Source organism: Mytilus trossulus, chromosome 3 (assembly GCF_036588685.1).
Source record: "Mytilus trossulus isolate FHL-02 chromosome 3, PNRI_Mtr1.1.1.hap1, whole genome shotgun sequence".
Classification (NCBI taxonomy): domain Eukaryota; kingdom Metazoa; phylum Mollusca; class Bivalvia; order Mytilida; family Mytilidae; genus Mytilus; species Mytilus trossulus.
The window spans coordinates 13,999,704-14,017,079 of NC_086375.1; the positions used below are offsets into that span (position 1 = coordinate 13,999,704).

The 17,376-nt window shown below is 32.3% G+C and overlaps 1 long non-coding RNA gene across 2 annotated transcripts; it reads left to right on the forward strand.

The window, feature by feature from the left end:
• The first annotated feature begins 6,383 nt into the window (after positions 1-6,383).
• LOC134710208 (uncharacterized) lies at positions 6,384-13,377 on the forward strand. 2 transcript variants are annotated; one of them, XR_010106106.1, is made up of 4 exons: positions 6,384-7,059; positions 9,656-9,813; positions 12,639-12,896; positions 13,181-13,377. It is a non-coding gene; the product is annotated as an uncharacterized LOC134710208 (long non-coding RNA). The 2 variants fall into 2 exon arrangements; XR_010106105.1 differs by lacking the exons at positions 12,639-12,896; positions 13,181-13,377 and adding an exon at positions 10,993-11,722 and having other exon boundaries at positions 6,443-7,059.
• The last annotated feature ends 3,999 nt before the right edge of the window (positions 13,378-17,376 follow it).

A 17,376-nucleotide genomic window follows, 5' to 3' on the forward strand; every position in this document is an offset into this window, starting at 1 on the left:
GGTGATCTCAGGTACTCCGGAATGGTAAGCAGATCCTGCTCCAAATAGCTACATAGATTTCAACTAAAATTATGTAAGGGAAAATAAAGTTACTTTTTGTCAAGTGAGAAATGGTCAAAAATTGACAAAAAAGGGTGGTTAAGGAAAAACCAGCCGACAAGTACCCGACAAGACTCGGTGTTTGTTTGGTGAATTTGCTATCAGAAAATATCATTGCAGTATTAATTAATCTAATTGTGTTTCAACCCTGCGAGTTATACTTGAAAGTATTTGATTTGATCTTATAAAAGGGCATTTAGCAGAATAATTTATTACAGTATGTGACACAAAGATGTAGGCTTTTTGTCGCTGACTTTTCGAGCAAAACATATTTTACTCATAAAAAGGTTGACTGAGTATTATTAATGGTTTGAGTTAAATATTTCATCTAACGATTAAAGCAAAGTATAATTTGATATTTAACAGTCAACATAAAAAAAACTAAGATTTGGAACGTGTATTTAACTTTGGACCATCACATGGAGGCCCAAATTTAATCTCCTCGCGTGTAAGACCATTGTTGTTGTTACCCAATGACAATCACAATTTCCTCATCAAGTTTGACCATTGCCGTGACGTCAGCCTATTCATTTACTGTTGTTTCTCTTTTCTAGAATCAACGATTCCACAATCAGTCGCTGAAATGGACTCACACATTATATTCAATTGTGTTGTTTGTGTGCCTAATTTCATTAAGTTTGAATTGGCGAATTAACTGGTTTCTGTTCACTGAATGAATTATTCTAAAAACTTTGAATTAACTTTTGTAATTTTTATAAACCTTCACTGGGAGTCAAACCCCTTCTTGACTGATTAAACCTCTCGGCTATCAATGGGTTGCAATCTAGATGTCTAATTTTATAGATATAAATGAACATATGACCGTTGGTACATATGACCGTTGGTTTTCCCGTTTGAATGGTTTTACACTAGTAATTTTGGGGCCCTTTATAGCTTGTTGTTCGGTGTGAGCCAAGGCTCCGTGTTGAAGGCCGTACTTTAACCTATAATGGTTTAATTTTTAAATTGTTATTTGGGTGGAGAGTTGTCTCATTGGCACTCACACCACATCTTCCTATATCTATATATGATTCACAACGGACACACAGGGCATGTACCTTATACATACATAATAGACAATTGTGTAGTATACGTTGGTAGCCACAAGGTGAAGATCAATGAGTTAAAGAGTCAAGTTAGTAGTAGACACTTGTCTGTTATGGTTCAGATCCTTATTTTATCTGTGTTATTCCTATTCTTTAGGTTTTCCAGTTTTCTTATTTTGTATGTTACTGGGGATATTTTTCTGAAAAAAAAAGGTTTTCACGTTGTTTTTATTTTTATTGTAATTGGCTATTTGATGTATTTGAAAAGAACATGATAGCATTCAATTTGTCCATTTGTGTTTTATAACTGTAGTATGATTTCATCTGTTTTCTACATATCTTTACAAAAGTTAATTCGCAAATCCCTATGTTGCCGAAATTTCTAGCAAGAAACCTAGCTAATTCTAGGCACATAGCTAGGTTTCTTGCTAGAAATTTTGGCAACATTCTTATTATATATACTTAGAAATAAGTTCGAATATGTCTTATTTTGTTAATTACGGATATTATTCAGATGCATAATCATTCAAAGACAGACATGTTATGCTATGTTATATTTGTATTTCTCTAACCAATTAATAGTGAACTTTGATTTATTAATGCCTCGTTGAACATGATTACATAGTTATTTAAACTCACTTACAATACCTTTTATTTAGAAAAAGGTTGAAATTTTGAAAAGATTTCAACGCAATAGATTAGGTTAGAGACACAGTAGACAAGCGTTGATCCATGCAAAACAAACCTTTTGCCCTCCTCGCTCATGCTTTTTTTTTTGTAAACAAGAAACGCTTATTCATTGTATCTATAATACATATCACGTCAGTACGCCATTCAATATTGTCCTCTAAGCTGTTATGAACATGAAATCCAATCCAAAATTATACCATAGAACGAATGTTCAGAAAAGAAACTGTCAGCTTTACCTGTCATCTGGTATATAAATGTTAATGTAAAAAAGAAGATGTGGTATGATTGCCAATGAGACAACTATCCACAAAAGACCAAAATGACACAGACATTAACAACTATAGGTCAGCGTACGGCCTTCAACAATGAGCAAAGCCCATACTGCATAGTCAGCTATAATAGGCTACGATAAGACAATGTAAAACATTTCAATTGAGAAAACAAACGGCCTTATTTATGAAAAAAAGAACGAAAAACAAATATGTAACACATAAACAAACGACAACCATTGAACATACAGGCTCCTGACTTGGGACAGACACATACATACATAATGTGGCGGGGCTAATATATATGTATAGATGTATATATTTACCTTTAAAATAAGGAGATTATTGGATAATACTTATGGAATACATCTTTCCGGTCTCAATAATAGTTTTTCAATACTGTGGATTCATAATCTTTTTTCGTGGATACCAATTGTCCAGGAATGAAGAAAAATATCTATTTCAGTGGATTCTTTTGTTTCTTGGTTTTGCCAGAGTCCACATACAAGTGTGTAGAAATTTGCAATTCGTTAATTATTCTTATTCGTGATTCACCTATACCCAAAAAATCTACAAAAATTGTACCCATGAAACCAAATGAACCCATAAACAACTGAGTCCAAAAATATATGGTTTCTTCATACTTTTGCTACACAATGAGGTTGATAATTGACCACATCAGATGTAAAAATAATACGACTTCTGGTGTCATAAGTAGCTTTTATTATATTGATTGTACAAAATTTAAAAAAAAAATGATAATGGTGTTTAACTGATCTCGGAAAGATAATATGTCAAATGAATACCAACTACAAATCAATAAGAAAAATGTAAAAAAAAATGCACAGAATAAAACAACGTATGGAAGAAGTGGAGGAAAAGTTGTTTACTCTCCTGCTCACGTTTGCTACAATCAAAAAATGAATACCGGATGACATACAAAATCGTTGTCAAGGGCGTAGCTTCCCTCGCCTTTTTGTTTAACAATAGAAAAAGAGAAGATAAAGATAGATAAAATATGAAACGTGTGTTCCAAAGAATCGAGTTGAGAGTGACATTTGAATTATCTATTATTTAAGCCAATCAATCAACTTTGAAAATCTTATAATTAATCATTTTCTTGAAATAAACAAGATAGATATAGTTTCTTGTTTTATAAACGGACAATGTAAACCTTGTAACAAATAAAGACAACAGTAGTATACCGCTGTTCGAAAGTTATAAATCGATTGAGAGACAACAAATCCGGGTTACAAACTAAAACCGAGGGTAACACTTCAACTATAAGAGGGAAACAACGAAACAACAGAAACACTTAAGTGCAACAAACATAAACGACAATGCAACAAAAACAGAAACGAATTATAAGATAACAACTGTCATTTTCCTGACTTGGTACAGGACATTGTTAGAAAAAATGGTGGGTTGAACCTGATTTTGTGGCTAGCCAAACCTTTCACTTTTATGGCAATGTTAAATATGAAACTAAAATGACAACATTACACGACAGGACTACAGCACAAATAAATGCAAGAAAATTCAGAATAGAGAAATACACAAATAAACAATACAATAGTACATTATGAAATGCTAATAGTTTTCAAAGGTAAAAGGCTTATAATTTAATACGCCAGTCTTGCGTTTCGTCGTTCATAAGATTCATCAGTGACGCTTCGATCAAAATAATAAGATAGCCAACCAAGTACAACGTAGAAGAGCATTGATGATCCAAAATTCCAAAAACATTGTGCTACAAACGGCTAGGGTTATCTATGTCTGGGATAAAAAAAATCCTTAGTATTTAGAATAACTGATACTTTTGCAAACAGTAAATCTATAAAAATGATCATATAATTGATATTTATGTCAACACCGAAGTACTATGGTTCTAGTCTTGAATATGCATGAAAAAGCTGTCATTTGATGTATAGGATAAACAAAAACATGCCATAACCGTCCATTTCCTTTCCAGATCTTTTAAATGTGTCAGGGTTTGACTCTCAAGTATCAAATAGTTATCATCACTAGAAATTGAGGTCAAGGTCTCTGGTTGTCAACAACAAACACTCATGGTTATTCATATTTTTTTTTGCCTTACACGTAAATATATGCATACGATATGATTGTAATGCTTATACTATCTTTATGGATTTATATTGTTAATGTCCATGCCAGTATATATGTTTTCTTATACTAAAACAAATGTATTCTAGAATCAAATTGAGAAAATATTTACTAATCTCGTGTATTAATTATAACTTACTTTTTCGTCATTTAAAAAATGACAATGAAATCTAGTTATGAGAATTTTACTAAATTTGCAAAAAAAAGTCTTATCAAGTAGGATACCAGTAGTATACCGCTGTTCAACAATCATAAATGGATTAAGGGAAAATGAATAATCAGGGGGGGCTTTTTATCGAAGCGCTCTAAGGACTAGGACATGTCCTAAGATCATCTTAGGACGTATCTTAGTCCTAAGTGACTTTAACAAACACACCATAACTAAGGGAAAGTCGTAGGAGTTGTCCTCACTTAAGGTCACCTAAATATGACCCCAGGATGATCCTAACTTAATAATATATTTTATGATGGTATATTTGTAAATAAATACGATTGCTTCGTATATATTGATCCCAATTTATCTATTTTCACTTATCTAATGGCTCTTGCTCTTATCCAAAAGATAAAACAGTAGTATATGAAAACACCTCTCTGTTCATATTTTCCACGTGGAAAATAGGAATAGAGGGCATTGCATATATATAAAACCCATAAAGGTTTGAATATTAAATAATACTTCCTTGAAAAAGTTTAGAAAATTGGAGACCATTACCCAAGCGCATATGATCTGTAGTGATATAATTCATGTTTTCCAGGGTTTCCGCTGGCGGTCGCCATTTTCACAATTTGCGAAAAAATAATAAATGTGGCGATTAAAATTCGTCATTGGCGAAAGAATTTGGCGAACGAAATATATATAACGATTTATTTTCAGCCATCTTGTTTATTTACTTTTTCGGGTTTCTCGGTCTTTACCCGATCAGACAATACTCGGAATTCACCATGAACTCGTTAAGATTTTTACAGAAAATCAATAATCAGATATAGTTGCATTTATAGCTATCCACATTTAAGGTAATAAAGGTGTTGATTGTATTATATGACAAAATGACATGGTTAAATGGCGTCCGTAATAAGTCACTGTCTTTCTTTAAAGTCTTTTAATGATAGTCCAGAAAAGATAACTGTTTTTATGACGAAAACTTTTCAAAAGCAAGAAAGGTCTCTGATTTAAAACTTTATCATTTTTTTTTTATATAAATAATTGATTTGAGTGGGTACTTTAAAGTCGTTTCATTGACACACGTCTTCCAAGCATTGTTTTATTTATTTACGATGGTATAGAAAAGAAAACTGTAGTTATGAAGAAATCTATTCAAAAGGTTGGCATGAGAGTAATCTTTCAATGTATTACACGAGGGATCAATTTCAAGTGATAACATGTTTTGTTTTATTGTAAAAAAAACCTTCTTATTTAGGAGGGAAAGGGGGGGGGGGGGCTGGAAAAAAGGAAAATTTTAAAAGAATATATATTAATGTTACTTAAGAAAAATAATAAAGTGGCGAAAAATATTTAATGAATGGCTATTATCTATTTTGAAATAATTGAACCATAAAACTATTTTTTGACTCTTCACATTGAATAATCCGCGAAGGCGTTCAATAAAATCAAAATATATTATTGCCATTCATTATAAATAAATTTCTAACAAAAATAAGGCTCAAAGAACTTTTAATATTGTTTATATTAACAATAACAACGTACACACATGTTGGCGTATGAATACACAACGTCAGAGTGGGCGTGTTGCCATCAAAATTGACAACATTGAAAATAAAACTAATAATTTTAACCAATCAGAAGACAGTAAAAACACCAAATGTATTTATATTGTTTTGGCGAAAGAGGTTGCGAAAACAATAATAAACCCAGAGGAAACCCTGATGTATTCCTTACTTTTAATAAAAGATGCAAGATATTTGTCTTTGAACTCAGTAAAGGTAAAACCGTGACCATAAGAACTAAACTCACTCAAATATATATGCAGATTGTTTGCGATTGTCTTTTATTAGTTTTCACTGTTACTGCTGTTTACAAACATTTTTTTAAATATAATATACCACGTTACATTTTTGTGTTTTTCATTTTGTGCTTTTGTTTAATAAAGTTTGATTGTACATCAAATTAAATAAATAGTGTTTGTTTTCTTTATAAAAATACTTATAGTATTTAAAATTGTAATCTTGTAGTTATATACTACTGATGAATTCAATACATTCTTAAACACTAAAAGTTTATAAATTCCTGTTTTTCAAATCCTAAGACAGTTTCGAGAAACAGGCCCCGGGTAACAAACTCAAACCGAAGAAAACTTATCAACTATAAGAAGATAAAAAGCGGACAACATGATACCAATATTATTTTTAAAGTTTATTCAGATACAAAGAAAATGTTCTCCTTATGATGACATTACAATGTACATCTACAGGATACAACTCCCAATTATGATTTTAACACCACAAGAAATATTCATCAAAGTTATTTTATATTAATGAAAACAACAAATTTTAACAAACTTCCTAGCTCTGTTTATTTTCCAGTGGGTGCACTGCACATGTATTTCACTAACATGTACATTCACGGATGTAAATAATGATTTGTTATGACATTTAAATGCAAACGACGCAAGTGTGGTAAAATTATGTCAAGTGTGCGTTGAGTTGAACAAACAGATATGATGCATGCTGTTCATTTTTCATTGCTAAATAACGAAAACAATATTAGCAATTTACACGTTTTAAGTTTAAATTGACAGTGAAGATAAGCAAATGCAGAATTGAAGATATGAATAATGGAATTGAAGAAAAGGAGGTTATTTCCGTCGAAAGAGGTAAGTATAGTTAAATAATCAATATAATGACGAAATATGATCTATATTAAAACAATATTGTAGGTAAAGAGACGAAGGATATTTCACATCCGCACTACGCTTACTGAAATATCTGGTGTCTCATCGTTAGTAGTTGATTTTGTATCCGTAACTTCTTAAAAAGTGTAAGGATTTCAATGAAGCTTTCAGGGAATCTTTCAGAGCATCTTGATTACATAATGGATATCAGTAATCAACCCGAAAAAATGTTAGGTTATTTTATTTTTTTAAACAATAAAACAAGGACTCGCAATATCTTAAAAAGGGCGTACAATATTTATACATTTTTCATCAAAATCAAATGACTGAATTTCAATGGAAAGTTCAAACAAAAAAACGATATTTTTAAGTTCAATTAGAGATCTATGAGCATGCAAAGTATTTGTCATAATATGCCGAATGGGTTTCAACTTAAAAAATGACTGTCTTTCGTTTTGTTTCCTCAAATAGTTAGTTACAAAAGTAAAAATGTCAATAGTTTACCTCGACAGAGAGACTTCCTAAAAAGAAAGTGAACTCGAATGGTGTCATGAAGTATTTCTACAGGAGAATTACTAATTTGGTTCATGTTTTCGCATTTTCTCGTCTTTACGAGTACTTTAAAATCATATTGATCACACGATTTTTGTATTTCACAAATAACTATTTTTAAACAGCTTTTCAGTGTTATATATTTGATAAAATAAAAGTAATTTCTAAATATATTTTTAAGCAGACATATATTTTTCAAAATATGCACTGGGAATCGACGAGGGAAACATTCTATCTCGCAATGTCTCTTTTTTTGTTGTAAATGTTTTTGACACAATCTAAATACAATCAAGTTTTAACTCCAGTCTTCAAAATTGGGCACAACCTATAACAGTTGATAAGAATGATATCAATTTGCACAGACTAGAGCATACATACATGATATATACTCGATTAATTTTAATTATACAAGATTTGTTACGTTTTATCAGGTTATGAATTTTTTCTTTTTGCAAAATGTTAACGAAAAGGTGGACTACAATGTAAGATGTTTTTCTATGTGTATTATACAAACAAGACAATGCATTTGAACGATATATGTGAAAAGCAACAGATACAAGTGATATCGTGATCAACTATCAGTGAAGGACAACGGTTGATTTTAGCTTTCAAATTATGAACTTTCTATTTCAATGCACGTGTAGTAATATTTCAGCAGCGGCTGTATATGGAATAAATACCCCACCGTTTATACGACATACAAGAGCTACTCACATTTGATGGAGGTTTGCTGCCTAAAAAATAGCTATTTGACCAAGGGTTTTCCAAGTGGTAAAGTTGAAGTCCTCCCTTCGAAAGTTTTACAGACAACAACCCCTTTTGTTTCTGACATCCCCTTATTAGGTAGCCTTTTCATCTAAATGTGGGTTATTCAATAAATTCATCATAAAAACCAAGACTTAATTGTGTATATACGCCAGACGCGTTTCGTCTTCAAAAAGACTCATCAGTGACGCCCGAATTCAAAAAAGTTAAAAAGGCCAAATAAAGTACAAAGTTGAAGAGCATTGAGGACCAAAATTCCTAGCTAAGGTAATCTATGCCTGAGGTAGAAAAGGATCAATAATTATGCAGGGGATACAGATCACAGATTGGTCTAATTTGACAACTGATAAATAAAAATACGATGGATGCCTAATGTAATAGCGCCAACTAAAGAAAATAAATGAAAACAATATATATATTTTTCAATAAGTACAATTTTTATTATGTAGACCAAAAGTAGAGAAATATAGCATTGAATGACTCAAATAAGAACGCAGCCGGCACAGCGCAGCTTCCCATGGTTGGACTGCACGTAAAGCCACAAACATTACATTTATTTAGTGGATGTTGTTAACAACCATATACAGTTTTAGCTTAGGCAGAATAGCGCCATTTACTGCTTTCAATCAACAGTATATTTTCAAACAACTTATATAATTCAAAACAGTAATATCTATTCAATTTAACAAATATGTACTGAATAGTGTCATGTACCAGAAACAAACAATGGTATGGAACAAACTATATTACTACGAACGACAACTCGACCTAGAATGTTTTTAACATTTGTTGATAATGTAAGATTTCTTGCTTTATCTAAAAACAAAATATGCATGTTTTATTTTCAAATATTATCTTTATTCTAACGCTTATTTTAAAATGTAGAATGTTAGAACACGATTACACATAAGCAATTCGCCGGCCTGTTTCTGAACTAAAGGATTAGGGGCAATTGTATATGGCTATACAATTAAAATGGATATCGTTAAAAGTCAATGGTTAGGAATGTTTTGGTTTATCATTCTAATTATCTCGTAAATGCTGTAGTTATAATTTATCTAAAATTTGTTGAAAAAAGTATACCACTTTAAACAATTTTAAGTGCAAAACAGTGCTATGCGTTAAAATAAAAACGTCCGTCAATGAAGCTATAAGTATGATAAATTATTTATCACATTGTATCAGTTTTATAGGAAATAAAACTATATTCAAGAGTGTAAAAAAAAATCATTTTCCTTTTACATGTTTTCTCTTTTTACAGAATATTCTGTCCTTGTTTTAGCATCTACAACATTATATACCGAACCATTGACCTGGAATGAAGCTAACCAATATTGTAAAAGTATAGGACAACATTTAGTGACAATTGATGAACAAGCGAAGTGCTCAGCAACTTCTACACGAAGCTTTACTGGACATGTAAATATAGTTTAATCAGCGTTTTAACGTATTAATTACGAATTGGATTTTCCTATATCAAAGCATGAATACTTATTGAAGAGATATGTGTTGTCAAAATGCAAATTTGGTGTGGTTAGTTCTACTAATGCCACTAGGCCAATACCTATGGGCGGTTGATTATAAGTCCTCGAGTGTTTAACAATCCAAATAGTCAGTACTTATCTTCTGGTACGGATAACAGATATTGCCGTATTGAAATTTACTAATTTTTTTTGAACTCTCTGCTAATGAAGAAATGTATTTTCTTTATGCTAAACAATGATTCCTTGACTTAACTGGCTTTACTTTTAGTTTATCCAACAAAATCTAAAAGCTTTCTTTATCGTGTTAATTTGATGTTTTAATAATGGTCGATGCCACTACTGGTGGACGTTTCGTCCCCGAGGGTATCACCAGCCCAGTAGTCAGCACTTCGGTGTTGTCATGAATATCAATTATATGATCATATTATAAATTTTCTGTTTATAAAACTTTGATTTTTTCGAAAAACTAAGGATTTTCGTACCCCAGGAGTAAATTACCTTAGCCGTATTTGGCACAACTTTTTGGAATGTTGGGTCCTCTATGCTCTTCAACTTTGTAATTGTTTGGCTTTTTAACTATTTTGATCTGAGCGTCACTGATGAGTCTTATGTAGACGAAACGCGCGTCTGGCGTATAAAATTATAATCCTGGTACTTTTGATAACTATTAATAAGAAAGTCATTTCAGCTAGAAGATATAAAGTTGCATGTCGGATTCGAGTTTATTTTGTTTTTCATATTAAATGCTAAATAAACATGATAAACCTTACTATATATTGTTTTTTTTTAGGCAGATTATTACCTAAGGTAAAAAAAACAGCTTATCGTCATTTCATATGGATAAGGAAATTAGTTATCCCCAACATTACGTAAAATTGTCGTTAAACAGTAACAATACCAAATGTTCTGGACTCTATGCGATTTTCGATAACACATATATCTTCAGTGATGCTCTAGGACAAATATTTATATCAGACTTATTTGAATACTATGTACTATTTGTCATCTATCCCTGTAATCCATGGACATGTTTTAGTCTGTCTTAGTTTAGTACAAATGTACCTAAGTTCTATTGTGTCATCAGTTTGATTTGTTTTTAATGTATTTGCTTTAGGAAAGACAATACTTCTAACTTTGAAGGATACTTTTGGATAGGACTTCATGTTCCAGATCCAAATCAACCAACTAACCGTGAATGGACAAATGACTGCGTTTTATCAGATTCGTTTTCAAACTGGTCACCCGGATTAAAATATTGGGAATGACAATTTCTGTGCTTATGTGGAGGTAGAAGACGATGACATACATTGGCTTTTAGCTGAATGTGGAACAGACACAAAAACACTTATATGTGATGCATGCGAGATCAACTATTTATATATGTTAAAAAAAGACCGTACTGTCCCCATTAATGGATTTCTTGTACAAATTGGAACTTGGATGAAGAGTTGTCTCATCGGCACTCATACCTAATCTTCTTAGATCTATTATAATTTATTTCAAAGTTAACCTCTCCGACAACGGTAGTTTATATATAAATCTAAAAGATTAGAATATAATGCATTTGTCTGTACAAAAATGTACAAATACTTGTTCGACATATATTATCATGAAGGAAGTTAAATCAAATACTAGTATATAATTCACATTTGCGTATGACAGTCAGTACAAAATTATTTGAATAAGCTGTAATTATTGATTGAATATATTCTAACTAAGTACGGTCGACCTTTAGATTTGAGGCCCTCCTGGAGTGTCCTTTTATCTAACTACAGAAAGGCTACACACATATTTTGACACAATTTAGTGATTAAAAAGTGGCGAAAATACCAGAAGGACCTACAGGTATTAATTTCTGTGTCATTTTGGTCTTTTGTGGAGAATTATCTCATTAGCAATCATACCAACTCGTCTATAAAAAAAAGACTAACATTAAAACAGTATTATAAACACTACACAACATTGAAAGTTAAAAACTGCTCAACACGAACCCCATCAAAAACTATTGATGATCTCAGCTGCTCCAAAATGGTGAACAGATTCTACTCTACATGGGGCACCTGTCGTGTTTTTGTTAAGAAGTACTATTGTGGAGCTTCAGAATATTATTATTTATTGTTTACATTATACTCAAACATTAGTTTATGAACAGACTAAACACGTCTCATGTATGATGATTCATCTATTGAGTCATAATTTTTAACCTGGAATGCAAAAAATGAAAAGAAAAAAAAGAACAAGTAGGAAAAGGGTAGCGATAAAAACCCAGAGTAAAACGATTGAAAGTAAACTAACATCGCTATGACTAACCAAAAAATAAGAAGAAAAGACAAACAGACAAATGATAGTACCGTTTACTTTGCGATTACGTATCTCTTCTGTAATCTTTATTTCTATCCATATGATATGGCCCGAACGTTATTTGGTCTCATGTTATTGGTAATAAAATCATCTTTTTTATTCCTATATTTGAATAAAGTTTAAGTCTTTCAAAAGCGTGACATTCATGTTTAAGAGTTGTCATTGAGCTGTGTCATTGGTACTCATATCTCATTTTCTAATATCTTATAAGAGCTTGGATTTTTCATGTGTTTTTTTGTTTGTCATCTAACTTTAACTGTGCATTTTACTTTTTCATTATACTAATTACCGGTTTAAATTTGTTTTATGTGTCTTGAGATATATTTGCTTTTTATATATTTTCGTAATATCTAAATAAAATATTAATTCAGTATTCACTAATGTCGTTTTTCCTTCCAGCTATTTTTAAGTCTGAATTTTATCATGAAATCGAAGATGATACAAGGGCATCTACTGGATTGACTGGAATAGAGACTCATGGAGCAGTAGAATAATGCATAGATCATTGCAATGGTATTCTATTCTGCTGGGCTTTTTCATTTCAATCTTCTAAATCTAAGGGTGTGATGTATGACATGTTTGACGGACCTTACTTTACAAATAATTACCAGATCTTTGCTCCCGGTGAACATCTTTATATGAAGAGGAACTTTGAATGTAAGATTAGTATTTCTATTTTTTATATTTGTTTAGAAAGTAAACAAAGAAAGATAAATAAATAAATAAACGACTATAAATCTGTTATACTGAAGTCCAATAAATTATTGAATGAATTTTGAATATGCAAAGGTTAACCATTACAAACAACTGTAAACCGTATGTAGTATTATTATATAATATTAAGGATAACAATTGTATACTGGTTTAAATCAGAACAAGTTTGAAAAAAATGTAATTATTTTTTTATATAAATGCGTCTTATCTCTCTATTTTTTATAAAGTAAATGAAGACAATACTGTTTTGAGTGTGCCACCGTATGATGATTGTGGCTCTGTTGTTGTTAGTGATTGTGTTGTATGTGTGGCAACGGAAAAGAAAACGACAACAGAATATACAACAACAACAGAAAAAGTTTAAGAAACCTCAGATACAGCTTTATCCACATCATTTACAGGTAAAGGGTTCGTAGCATATGACATTTTCTCGATGATGCTTTAATTCATATATAAAAAGTATCATAAGTTGGTTTATTAAAATGGCTATAAAAACCATGAAGTAAAGATCTTTATTGTCAGACCGCTGTTGATTCATCCTTTACGTTAAGAATGTAAATACCTATTTGAAAAAGACACAATTCTAGCTGTTTTTGTGTGTGAAATTATTCCAGCAGCTCTCGTTTATGGATTAGTTGTCTTAAAATTTCCAAAGTTTTTATTTTCATTTTACCTTAATGTGATGCCCACAAAGAAGCTTCATGAACCAAGGGTTTCGTTTAAGTTTACGTTTTATGATTGTAATTGAAAGCATTGCAATTGCAATCATAGCTTAATTTCTCATTTAGGATATTTATAGTGTCAACAATGACTACGAATATATGCTATCGTCAAGGCCACAAATCTCTCATTTTTTCCTCGATTTATGTGGTACATAACACAACGGGGAGATAACTCTGTAAAATCACCTGAACATTTTAATTGCGTTCTATTTATAAGCATACATTGAGCGTTTCAATGATCAAATTAAGTGTTTGTCAAACTGCTTTATATCCACTAATTTTTTTATGGAGAAAGTGTGTGGTTCGCTAGTGGACGTTTTGTCCCCGATGACATCACCAGCCCAGTAGTAATTACTTCGGTGTTGACATGAATATAAATTATATTAACATTTTTATAAATTTCTTGTTCACAAAGATATGAATTTTTCGAACTAAGGAGTTTCTTATCCCAGGCATAGATTACCTTATCCTTATTTGGCATAACGTTTTTGAATTGTGGGTCCTCGATACTCATCAATTGTGGGTCCTCGATACTCCTCAATTGTGGGTCCTCAATACTTCTCAATTGTGGGTCCTCAATACTTCTCAATTGTGGGTCCTCGATACTCCTCAATTGTGGGTCCTCGATACTCCTCAATTGTGGGTCCTCAATACTTCTCAATTGTGGGTCCTCGATACTCCTCAATTGTGGGTCCTCAATACTTCTCAATTGTGGGTCCTCAATACTTCTCAATTGTGGGTCCTCGATACTCCTCAATTGTGGGTCCTCGATACTCCTCAATTGTGGGTCCTCAATACTTCTCAATTGTGGGTCCTCAATACTTCTCAATTGTGGGTCCTCGATACTCCTCAATTGTGGGTCCTCGATACTCCTCAATTGTGGGTCCTCGATACTCCTCAATTGTGGGTCCTCAATACTTCTCAATTGTGGGTCCTCGATACTCCTCAATTGTGGGTCCTCAATACTTCTCAATTGTGGGTCCTCAATACTTCTCAATTGTGGGTCCTCAATACTTCTCAATTGTGGGTCCTCGATACTCCTCAATTGTGGGTCCTCGATACTTCTCAATTGTGGGTCCTCGATACTCCTCAATTGTGGCTCCTCGATACTTCTCAATTGTGGGTCCTCGATACTCCTCAATTGTGGGTCCTCAATACTTCTCAATTGTGGGTCCTCAATACTCCTCAATTGTGGGTCCTCGATACTCCTCAATTGTGGGTCCTCGATACTCCTCAATTGTGGGTCCTCGATACTCCTCAATTGTGGGTCCTCGATACTCCTCAATTGTGGGTCCTCAATACTTCTCAATTGTGGGTCCTCGATACTCCTCAATTGTGGGTCCTCGATACTCCTCAATTGTGGGTCCTCGATACTCCTCAATTGTGGGTCCTCGATACTCCTCAACTTTGTTAAGTCAATATTTTGTCAAAATGTTATGAAAATTAAACTAGCCAAATTAATTTTGGTCAAGGTGTATGGTATCAAGCCGAATTCGACGTACTAACACAAAACTCATATATGCATGACATGACCAGATCAACCAATGGCATAATGAAAAAGAAACTGATCACTTCTACAGTTTATTATTTTTGTTTTGTTTGTTTGGGCTTTCTTGATATATCCGTTCTATTTTGGTTTTTTTTAAAGATAAAGAAAAATCATCATTTACAATTTTATTACATCAAGTACTGCAGTGACATACATCCTCTCTACGGACAAACTCTCTGAAAAACACAATACTATAAATCAACAAACACATACAATATAACTAATATCTGAATCAAAAATTTAGATCAAATGGTATATATATGTATAGGTTGGAACATTTTTGTCAATAAGTGAATCTGTGAGCTACTGCTCACTAATGATACAACCACCCGCTTGAAGTATACGGCTACACAGGTAACAGGAAGCTTTTAAGTGATTTGTATTAAAACGCATCACAAAGTTCAACTGACAAATATAAACACTTTATAAAAACTTAATTACTTGATTAGCTTGATTACGTCTCTTCTCGCATTTTGACGTCACTGATTACGTCTCTTCTCGCATTTTGACGTCACTGATAGCTTCTCTTCTTACAATTTGACGTTGCTGATAATGCCTGATCTCGTTTTGAAGCCTTGGTACGAGAATTAAGAAACGACAGAGTAGGGTGATATTGGCCGAGGGAAGGACGATAAAACAAAATATATGTGTATCGGATGCCAGGCGATTGTAACCTATCTGTGACATGTACCGAAGTTTTCATGATACATGATGTTGTTGATGCTATATATTAATATTATGAAGGCAATATTATATTTCAAATTAAAGGCTAAACGAAGGAGTATACGTACTAGTTTGTACTCGCATATGTAGGAATAAACAAATGTACAGGGTTCGTGCATCCAACCCCAGAAAGTCCCGCCGTTAATAATCTTCACACATTTTCCATTTATAGATGACCCGTCTGAAATAATTAACAAACCATTTATTTCATATTTCGTATTACATAACCCAAAAGGGACAATTCAAATGTTTCTATACCATTTTAAGAGTTAACTTGTATTTTGATTGTATTAGAAAAAACAAACAAAGATATACAAAACGATCGTTTATCAAATCCATAAGTCGAAAAAAAACTTTAAAACTTGTTGTTTGGGGTGAGCTAAGGCTCCGTGAAAGACAGTTATTTGACATAATTATGATGGTTTATTTTTACAAATTGTGACTTGGCTGGAGAGTTGTTTTATTGGCACTTATATCAATCTTCTTATATATATTCACAATGACATGGATAAAACGGAATCCTGCTAAAAATAAACAAAAATATACGAAATACAACATAAAAAACAATCGGTGATATCGAAGATTCTGCCCAACTAGTGGCACATGTTTGGTTGTAAATGTAAGTACACATCCGTAGTTCAGTGTAATTAGGTAGGTCACATTCGAAAATAACTACTCGTTTTCATTTTTTTTATCTTCTTATACACCAAAATGGATAAGTGCTGAATACTTTTAATCTAATACTTTTTATCCACCTTTTTATACACATATATTGTTGGATACCATGTCATGTCCTATAGATGGCACATTTTGTGTGTTGTGTGCTTGCTGTCTTATCGACGTATGGTGTACTTGTATATACTTTTGCTAAATTATCATAAAATTTACCAAGTCCAAATGGGAGATCATTAAATGAAAATGGACCATTTTCTATGACAAATGTAAAGATTCCATCGTTGTCTATATCATTTGCACCACTCCATAGAAACCAAGTAGAGGCTGTAAAGGATTACATGTGAATGAGCTTCATCGAAAATCAGTAGATTAAGAAAGAAAGGTATGAAAATAAATATGCGACGTCAAACTGTGACATATCGGTAAAAGATGGATTTTTCTACTGATTTTTATCAATCAAACTGATTTTACTTAAAACGAGTTCATGGTGTTTTTCAGTGCTTTTTAGCTTTGTACTTGTTTTATCTTTCAAACATTTTTCATCTGGGCGTCGCTGGTTAGTCTTGTGTGGACGTGGCGCGCGTCTTGCGTAGTATATGTTTAACCAGGTACCTGTTGTTAGCTATTAATCGTTTGTTTCTCTGTCTTATATTTTCTCTATTCTTTTTGTATTGTAGTCCTGTCATGTAATGTTGTTATTTAATAATATAATTAACATTGCCATTAAAGCTGAAGGTTTGGCATGCAACAAACC